Raw genomic sequence first — 9,695 nt, 5'->3', positions numbered from 1 at the left:
AAAAAGTATTTTCTCTACAAAGAATCTCATCAGCTATACAAAATTCTGTACAGTTGTTTTTTTTTGTTTTTTTTTGTTTTTTTTTGTTTTTTTTTTGGTGTTTTTGAGACAGGGTCTTCCTGTAGCCTAGCTGGCCTAGAACTTTCTATGCCATGCTGGCCTTGAACTCACAGAGATCCACCTGCCTCTGTCTCCTGAGGGCTGGGATTAAAGATGTATACCACCATCCCTGGCTGAATTTCACATTCTTAACAAAACAATTGCCTGAGTACACACACACACACACACACACACACACACACACACACACACAGCCATTTATCCATCTCCATGCTCTTCCTCTTCCTCATCTTCTGGTTCATTTTTTGAGCTTGTTGACCTACCAGGGCCCTTCCTTCTTGCCTCACTTTGCCCTGGGCTAGGCATGCAGCAATATCCTTTTCACACTTCTCCTTTAATTTAGCTGCTTTCTGTTCAGATGGTTGTTTATCTTTGGCTGATTGTTCAGACTGCATCTCACCCAATTCTCTTGTGGCATCTCCCACGGACAGGCCTGGATATTCACGTTTGATCTTTGAACAGTGTTCAGAGAAAAACAGGATGACAGTAAATGGTGGTCTTTTAGGAGCACTAAGGTCTTTTTTCTTTCCTTTCTTATCACCTTTGGGAGGAACATAATTCTTTGTTTGAGACAGGGTCTCCCTACCCCAACTGGCCTGGAACTTGCTATGGATGCCAGGCTGGCCTTGATCTCTCAGAGATCCATCTGCCTCTTCCTCTTGAGTGCTGGAACTAAAGGTGTGCACCACCATGCCCAACAAGAACACAATTCTTCATCTCCCTGTCATAGCAAGCTTTGTCACCTTGGGCCATATCTTCAGACTTAGACTTTTCCTTTGTAGACACAGTCTCTCATCTCTCAGAACACTTTTTTGAGAATTCAATAAAGTTGACCCATGAGCGTGGGTGTTTCTTTTTGTACTCTTCTTGGCAAGTCTGCATCAAGAAGATTTCCAGCATACTTGGCCCAGCTGCTCTTTGGAGTACCCTTTACTCTTGCTGACTGCACTGTGTCTACCTAGTGAGAGTTTTTTTTTCCCCTAGAGTATGAAGGAGATGCTTTCTTCTCAAGGCTCCAACAAAAACTGGTTTCATTTTCTCAAATTAATTTTAACAGATTTCTTTTGTTGTTGTTTTTATTAAATTTTGCTGTATTTCACACAGAATATGAAACAATCTGAATCATCTTTATAGCCCTGTCCCTACCAGAACCCTCCCATGGTCCCTGAATGGAACCCATATACCCTGTCCTGGGTGTTGAAGCCCCCTGTGTCAAGTCAGTATCCCCAGATGTTCCCCAGCGCAAGTCCATTTACTTTCGGCCTAGTCAGATCCTTCTCATCTATCTATCCAAACACCTATCATTTTCTTTTCTTTTTTTTTTTTAACAGAGCATAGGGTGGGGGTTTATTTACAGAAGAGTGCCCCACCCCCATTTATAGGTGCACTGGAAAGTCCACACCCAAATATAGATCCTGTGACTTCCCGAGAGAAGAAAATGGTGACAGAAGGGCCTCCTGGGATTCTCAGCTTATATATCCTTAGCCCCTCCCCCCACATGAACCTAAGGTCAACTGATTAGGTGGGAAGGGTAACTGACTCCCCCTGGAGTTCTTGATGAGTGTGGGAAGGAGGTGTGACTATAGCTTGCCAGCATAGTGGTTGAAGTACACTTCCGGTTAACACTCTACCCCTTCCTCCAGCTCTTACATTCTTTCTGCCAACTTCTGAAAAAGTCCCTGAGTCTTGGAGGGAGTAGTAGATGCGGGATGATCTTCCTCCTATTGTGGCAAGGCACTGAACTTTCGGGTCTCGGCATCCTCAGTTTTCCATGAGCTATTGGCCCATTTCAGTAGGATTCCATGTGCTATAAAAACACGAACAGCAAGAAGCAAGAACATCTAAATAGTGGCTGCTATAATAACTTAACCTAGGTGTGTAAACACAAATGCTTGGTCGGTACTTTAGCAGGTGCGTCACATCCATTTAACAAAACAATTGGAGTGGCTTCCCACTGGGGCCTGTATTCTCTGCTGCCACAGGGGGTTGGTCTGTATCTATAGTACCAGATATGTGTTCCACCCCCTAGGAGCAGGCATTATATCCAATCAAAATTTTGTTGGTTATACATACACTAGAAACTCCATTATTGAGCCAGCAGGAACATTTTGTTTTGTATATTGATAGTGCAACACTCAGGGTCTATCGTTGAGCAGAATTATAGGGGACAATTCTCCCCCAGTCATCTGTATATCACCTTTTGGCACCATGAAAGCCACCCATCCAGTGGCAGGGAGTTTCCAGCTTAGTCCAACCTTGATTTCTCCTTCTCCTGTGCTCACATCAAGAAGTGTCTTCAGCAATAGGGTTCCTCCATCCACTTCATAGATTTCTTTATGTTAGTATTTTATTTATTTATTTATTTATTTTTTCTTTTTCAGCTGGGTTATACTGGTGGCCACCTACGAGACCAAGGAGACCAAGAAGGAAGACCTTAGGTTCATCTTCTGGGCCCCTGTGAGTGTACCCCTTAAGAGCAAAGTGATTTATATCAGATCCAAGGATGCCATCAAGAGGAAGCTGACAGGGATCATGCATGAAATTACAAGTTCAACAAGAAGGTTGGACTGCTGCACCCTGGCAGAAAAATTCGGTGGAAGCCCTCTTATCTCCCTGGAGGGCAAGTTTTGTGCCCCACCTCCAGCCCCCTGCCTGGAGCATCTAGCCGCCCCAGACCTGTTTCTGGGTGTTGTAGGCTGCCCCTTTCCTTCCAGACTCAAGGGGCTGGGGGATCCCAGAAGGGTGCGAGAACAATCTCTTCACCCCAGTTGCCAAATGTCATGCACCCTACCTGTGGACCTAACCTGTGGACCGTACTCTTCCCCCTATACCTGATGGTCTGGCCTTCCCAAACTGCTTTTGATCTGATTCCATTTGGGTTGAAGCAGAACAAGTTCCACCCCAGATGGCAAGTGTTTTTTGGGTATGCTGTATTTTTTAACGATACCCCTATTTCCCATCTGTCCCTTCCAGTTCCATACTGCCAACTTCTAGAGGTAATGGTGACTCTGTGCTTGTCGTTTAGTTGAGTGTACATGAAATGTTGTGGAAATGACCCTCCCTGTGCCAGCTGGTGACTCTCCCGCTTCCCTTGGTCTTGCATTCATGGAAGCAGAACCAGTAAGGGACCTTAAATTAGAAATAATAAAAAAATAAAATAAAAACCGGGAGTGGTGGCACATGCATTTAATCCCAGCACTCAGGAGGCGGAGGCAGGGGCAGGTGAATCTCTGTGGGGTTGAGGCCAGCCTGGTCTACAGAGTGTGTTCCAGGCCAGCTGGAGCTACAGGGAGATCCTGTCTCAATAACACAAAACAACAACAACAACAACAACAACAACAACAAAGAGATAAAAATAAAAAGGCTAATTAAGGGCTGGAGAGATAGACGGCTCAGTGTTAAGAACACTGGGTGTTCTTCCAGAAGACCTGGATTCAATTCCCAGCACTCACACGGCAGATAACAACTGTCCTTAACTCCAATTCCAGGGGATCTGAGCCCTCTTCTAGCCTCTGCAGTCTTCGAACAACACAGGTGTGCTTATATACATGCAGGCAATACACTCATACACATAAAATAATAAATAAAATTCTTTTTAAAAAGCTAATTTAAAAGAAGCAGTTTTCATGTTGTTATCTTTTGGTAGCCTGGATTTCATAGCAATACTATTTATCTAAGTTGCCTAACTGGCTTTGCTGTGATAGTTATCTAAATTATTTAAATTTATTGTCTCCAACTATGGCACAATCCTTTGCAGTTTTTATGTTGTTGTCATCGTTGTTTATGGTGCTAGGAATGGACTCCAGGGCTTTGTGCATGCTAGGTAAGCAAGTTCTCTATCACTGAGCCTCTAGTCCCTTTACAGGTTTTTGTAGATGCAGACTGTGCTGAAAAATTACTTCAGGTTTTATATTTGCAAAGGACTCTTCTAGGGGCTGGAGAGATGGCTCAGCAGTTAAGAGCACTGGCTGCTCTTGCAGAGGACCTGGATTTAATTCCCAGCACCCACATGGCAGCTAACAACCATCTATAATTCTAGTTCCAGGGAGTCCAACGCCCTCTTCTGGCCTCCATGGGCATTGCATGACTTGGGTGCACTTACATGCATGCAGGCAATAAACTCATACACATAAAATAAAAATAATAAGGGACTGGAGAGATAGTTCAGCAGTTAAGAACACTGACTGCTCTTGCAGAGGACTCGAGTTCAATTCCCAGTACCCACATGATGGCTACGAACTGTCCTTAACTCCAGTTCCAGGGAAATCTGATGCCCTCTTCTAACCTTCGTGGCATTGCATGACACAGGTGCACTCACACAATGCATTCATACACATAAAATAAAATTAATAAAATATAAAAAATAAGGAAAATTATAAAAATGAAGACTCTTTTGCCCTACACACAAACAACAACTGAAACAAAATAACGTAAACCTAGCAGAATGGCCTTATGATGGATCTGCTGTGAGAATCAGTGTAGGAGAGATATAAGTTTATCCTTAGGGTTTGCTTACATTTCTTTCTTTTAGTCTTTGAATCTTTGACAATTTTCCTTTTATTCATTTACTTCCATTATCGATCACATCTTTAAGTTCAAGAAATTGACAAGCAGACATCCAAAATAGTCTTCCAGTCATTCAAGAAAAACTTGTTGTTCTTTGTTGACTGATGACAAACCGTTTCCAATGGTTTCTTTCTTAGGATTTCATTTTGCATTACTATCTACTTTAAAGATATTTGCTGATCTCTTTATGGGCCTGAGACAGAGGAAGTACTTCATATTGTTTATTTCTTCTTCACAAGGTAATTGAGTGGAGCTCAAAATGGTCAGGCATGATGTCTCTCCCAGGTCAGTTTTCAAAGTGCTGTTGAACGCTTTAAGAGAAACCTTGCTGCCTTGAGAACTATAAAGTTGCAGGGATGGGAAGCTGATATTTGCAAGTGGGTTGGAGAGTGACTTCCACTTCTGCATCAGATTCATGATCCTGGTATTCTGGCTGTCAGGGAAACACCAACAGATGTTAGTCACCTGGGCCTCGGATTCAAAGAGTATATCACAGGAGAACATTCCAACCTTATATATTACAGCATTTGCTAAGGGGTTTCTAAATGGTGGGGACTTGATAAGATCAGTAAATTCTATGGGCATAAGCACATGGCATCACTACCTTCCTTGGTCAGAACAATTCCAAATTAAAAAAAAATGCTTATCATATCCAACTCTCTAACCTATTAGAATGTATGTTGGTATATGATGTTAAGTATAACTCTAAGTACCACTTATAGGAAAAGTGCTTGACATCATTAAGCACCAAGGAGGTGCAAATGAACTGTGATAAGATACTGCTCACACCTGTGACCACAGCTGTCCTGACAGATAGGATAGAGAGAACAAGTGCCTGTGACAATGTTCAGCAGGGGAGCTTTAGTGTGTCATGGGTGGGAATACAAACTGTTGGAGTCCTTACGCAAAATGATGTGGAGGTTCCTCAAAAACTTGAAAATAAAGTCACCACATGAGCTTCAACTTCCAGAACATATAGAACGGAAATGAAGTCAGCATTTTGAAGAGATAACTCAATTTCATGTTCACTGAAGCACTATTTGCAATTTTACTCTTCTCAAGAAACTGAAATGTGAAAAAGCTAATCCCAGATTCATCCATCATCTTGTGAATCTTCCTGTTTTGTTTTTGTTTTTCTGAGCCAGGGTGTTTGTATGTAGCCTGGGTTAGTCTTGAATTCACTACTTTTTTATTGAAATTTTACAATTTTCATAAAAGTATTTTTATAATATTTATATCTCCTCCCCACACTTCCCCTTGCTGATCCCCTGCCAACTTATACACACACACACACACACACACACACACACACACACACATCAATTTGTGTCCTCAAATGTCCTTCAGTGCCAGTCCATCTACTGGCACTGGTTAGCCTACCAAGAGTCACACCCTGGAAAAAGACTGATTCTCCTCTCCCAGCAGCCATCAGTTACAAAAAATTCCTCAGATAAGGTTGGGGTTTCTTACCCACTTCCCTGTGTCTATTCTGGGATTTTTTTTTTTTCAGGTTGAGTTTGCAGGAGACTAGTGCATGCTTGTTACCATTACTGTGAATTTGTGTGAGTAACTTATCAGCTGTCTGGAAAACTGTTTCCTTGTGGTCAACCACCACTTCTGGCTCTTATAATCTTCCTGCCCCCTCTTCTGCAATGATCTCTGAGCCTTGGGAGGCAGAAGTTTGATACAGGTGTCCTAATTAGGGATATGAAATCCATGCCCTCTTGTTCTCTGCACACTGGACAGTTGTGGATTTCTGTGTTAATCACCATCTGTTACATAAGAAAGTTTCTCTTTTGGGTCTTTGCCTCATCTGTTTTCCATGGACTGTTGGCCCATGTTGGGATTCCATGTACAAATACAAACTGCAAAAAGTAAGAACATCTAAACAGTGGCCTCTATAATAACCTATGGCCATAAACACAAATGCTTGGGTGGTACTTTAGCAGGTGTGTCACATCCATCTAACAGAACAACTACAGTGGCTTCCCCACTGAGGTCTATATCCTCCCCCGCTACATGGGGTTGCCCTGGTCTACATTACTAGATGTGTGTTCCACCTCTAGGAACAGGCTGGTTGTACATACACTAGACGTGCCACTATTGCACCAGCTGGAACATCTTGTTTGGCATGTTGATAGTACAGCACTCGGGGTCTGTCATTAAGCAGAATTATAGAGGATAGTTCTCCCCCAGCCATCTGCATGTCACCTTCTGGAACTATGAAAGCCACCCATCCAGTGGCAGGGAGTTTCCAGCTTAGTCCAAGCTTGATTTCTTCTTCTCCCGTGCTCACATCATGCAGTGTCTTTAGCAGTAGGGTTTTACTGTCCACTTCTGGTATACAACCAACATTATTGGTGATGGCCTTTATTGTTTTGGGGACCTCTACAGCCCTTTGGTCAACAGGTCATAGGGGAGCAACTTACTTCTGGCACTGGGATTTTCATTTAATAACTGTGTGGCTTCTGCTAGGGCTTTCTCCCATCCCCATAGTGTTCTTTCTGTGCTTAGGGCTTTTTTTTCCTTTTTTTTTTTTTACTGTGTATGGGGAGAATTTTTCCCCCTTTATTCCCATAGTTCTTTGTATAGCCCTCCTTCCATCCTCCCCCTTTAACTACCCCAGTTTTGCATATTTATTTCTTAGTAACACCTTTCTCTTACTATTCTTCTCTCTTTGGTTCCTTCTTTCCCTTTATCTCCCTGGTTCCCTTCCATATTCCTGAAAGTTCAGTGCCTTGCCACAGTGAGAGGAAGATCATTCCACACCTATTACCTCCTGTAAGGCTCAAGGACTTTTGTGGAAGAGGTTGGTGGAAAGAATCTAAGAGCCAGAGGAAGGGGTGGAGTGTTACCTGGAAGGGTCCTCCAACCACTATGCAGGCAAGCTATAGTCACACCTCCTTTCCCACATTCATCAAGGAGTTTCAGGGGCCAGTTACCACTCTCACCCAATAAGTCCACCTTAGCTATATGTGGGGAAGGCCTAAAGATACCTAAGCTGAGAATGCCCTGAGGCACCTCTCACCATTTTGTGCGACTGTCAGGAAGTCACAGGATCTATATTTGAGTGTGGACTTTCCAGTGCAGCCATAGATGGGGGGCGGGGCACCTGCTCTTCTGTAAATAAACTCCCACCCTATGCTCTGTTAGCAAGCTCAATAAACTTGAACAGATCTAATGGAAACCTTCATTATTCCACCAAAGTTCCAAAGCTGACACCCTGTTGGCAAACCATTTGGTCTTTGATTTCTTATTCCTACTTTCCCCCCCTTAAACTTCATTGTATATTTATTTTTATGTAACCTGCTTTAAGTAATTCCTGGAAAAATATGTTAAAAATTGTCTCTCTTCGGAATAATAAAAATAATAAATAAATAAATAAAATATAAAAATAAATTTAAAAAATTAAAGTGCAAAAAATTAAAATTTTTTATTATTTTTATTTTATGTGTATTAGTGTATTGCTTTCATATATGTAAATGTTTCATGTTGTGCAATGCCCATGGAGGTCAGAAGAGGCTGTTGGATCCCCTGGGACTAGAGTTACAGACAGTTGTTAGCTGCCATGTGGGTGCTGGGATTCAAACCCGGGTCTTCTGCAAGACCAACCAGTGTTCTTATCCACTGAGCCATCTCTCCAGCCCCCAAATTAATAAATTTACAAAGGAAAAAAAAAGCTTCTCTTGTGAGAGTTGAGAGGTGCATTTAATCTCTGGGTATAACAATATGTCATTAGAAGTCAGTTACCACTACTTGAATTTTCTATGTAGTCCAGGCTGGCTCAAACTTCTCATCCTCTTTCTTCAGCCTCATCAGTGCTGGGAACACAAGGTAGGTACTACCACACTCAGCTATGGATCTTATCAGTGGTGTGAAATTACAAGTTGTATAAAATTATTATATTTGCAAAAGAAGACTTTAAAAATTATTTTGAGAAACATTAAAATTCCTGTTAGTGATGGCCTAATGGCAACTGTTGTTGATTTGAACTTAGTTTTGGGCTGATGCTACTTGGTTTGGTGTATAGAAGCCAGCTGAGGCTTATAGAATTCAACAGAAGACTAGAAAAATAGTAAAATGGAATTAAGACAGATTATTTTGTTTCTTCCAACCAGTGATAAAAACCACTTAGAAATGTATACACAAAGTAAGAACAGTTTTATGATCTCTACAGAATATCTGTCAAAGTAAACTTTAAATATCTCAGTTAAACTTTGATATTATGTTGAACAATATCATACTTATGTACTAAATTCTTCCAAACTGGGTATAAAGTTCCTGCTGTTAACTCTAACTCTCACAGAGAATTGAATCAAAGGAGGTACAACCTTCAAGGAAATGGTAACTGGTTGAGGTGAGGGAGGGACTAATTTACCCTTATGGGATCATTATACAGTGTATACATGAACTGGTGCATCAGTTCACTGTACCCCATAAATGTGTATAAGTATCACATGTTCATCAAAATGAAAGAACAAATTGTAAGTGTTTCTACTTAGGGGAGGAAAAAATTAATAGAAAACATAGTCATAGAAAATTGGCTACTTGGCTACTTAAAGAAAGTCATGTATACATAGAACCGATTCTGAGAGCACAAGTAACGTTAGTGAAACAAGCAGTAAATGAAAACAACTGAAAAATACCACTGGAAAAAAAGCTGTGGCAATGGCTGAAGAGATGGCTCAGTGGTTAAGAGCACTGGCTGCTCTTGCAGAGGACCCGGGTTCCATTCCCAGCACCCACATGGCAGTTAACAACTATCTATAACTCCAGTTCCAGGGGCTCTGACACCCTCTTCTGGCCTCTGTGGGCACTGTATAACGTGAGTGCATTTACTCACAAGCAGGCAAAGCATCCGTACACATAAAATAAAAACAATTTTTTTTAAAAAAGCTGTAGCATATACAGAAAATAGTGAGGACTAAAAAGGTGGCCTCTAACCTAGCTGTCTGTAGATCCATAGACTAAAGTCAGTTCAACCTGTGTCCCTGTACCACAGGAGGCTT

General features: G+C 41.7%; 1 pseudogene; it reads right to left on the bottom strand.

Annotated features, from left to right (window-relative positions):
• Positions 1 to 318: 318 nt before the first annotated feature.
• Positions 319 to 1,020, bottom strand: LOC108490009 (annotated as a pseudogene).
• Between the last annotated feature and the right edge of the window lie 8,675 nt (positions 1,021 to 9,695).

Source organism: Nannospalax galili, unplaced genomic scaffold (genome assembly GCF_000622305.1).
Source record: "Nannospalax galili isolate Female #2095 unplaced genomic scaffold, S.galili_v1.0 scaffold386, whole genome shotgun sequence".
Lineage (NCBI taxonomy): Eukaryota > Metazoa > Chordata > Mammalia > Rodentia > Spalacidae > Nannospalax > Nannospalax galili.
Note: the sequence above shows the minus strand (reverse complement) of the source record. Positions and strands in the feature narration are given on the sequence as shown.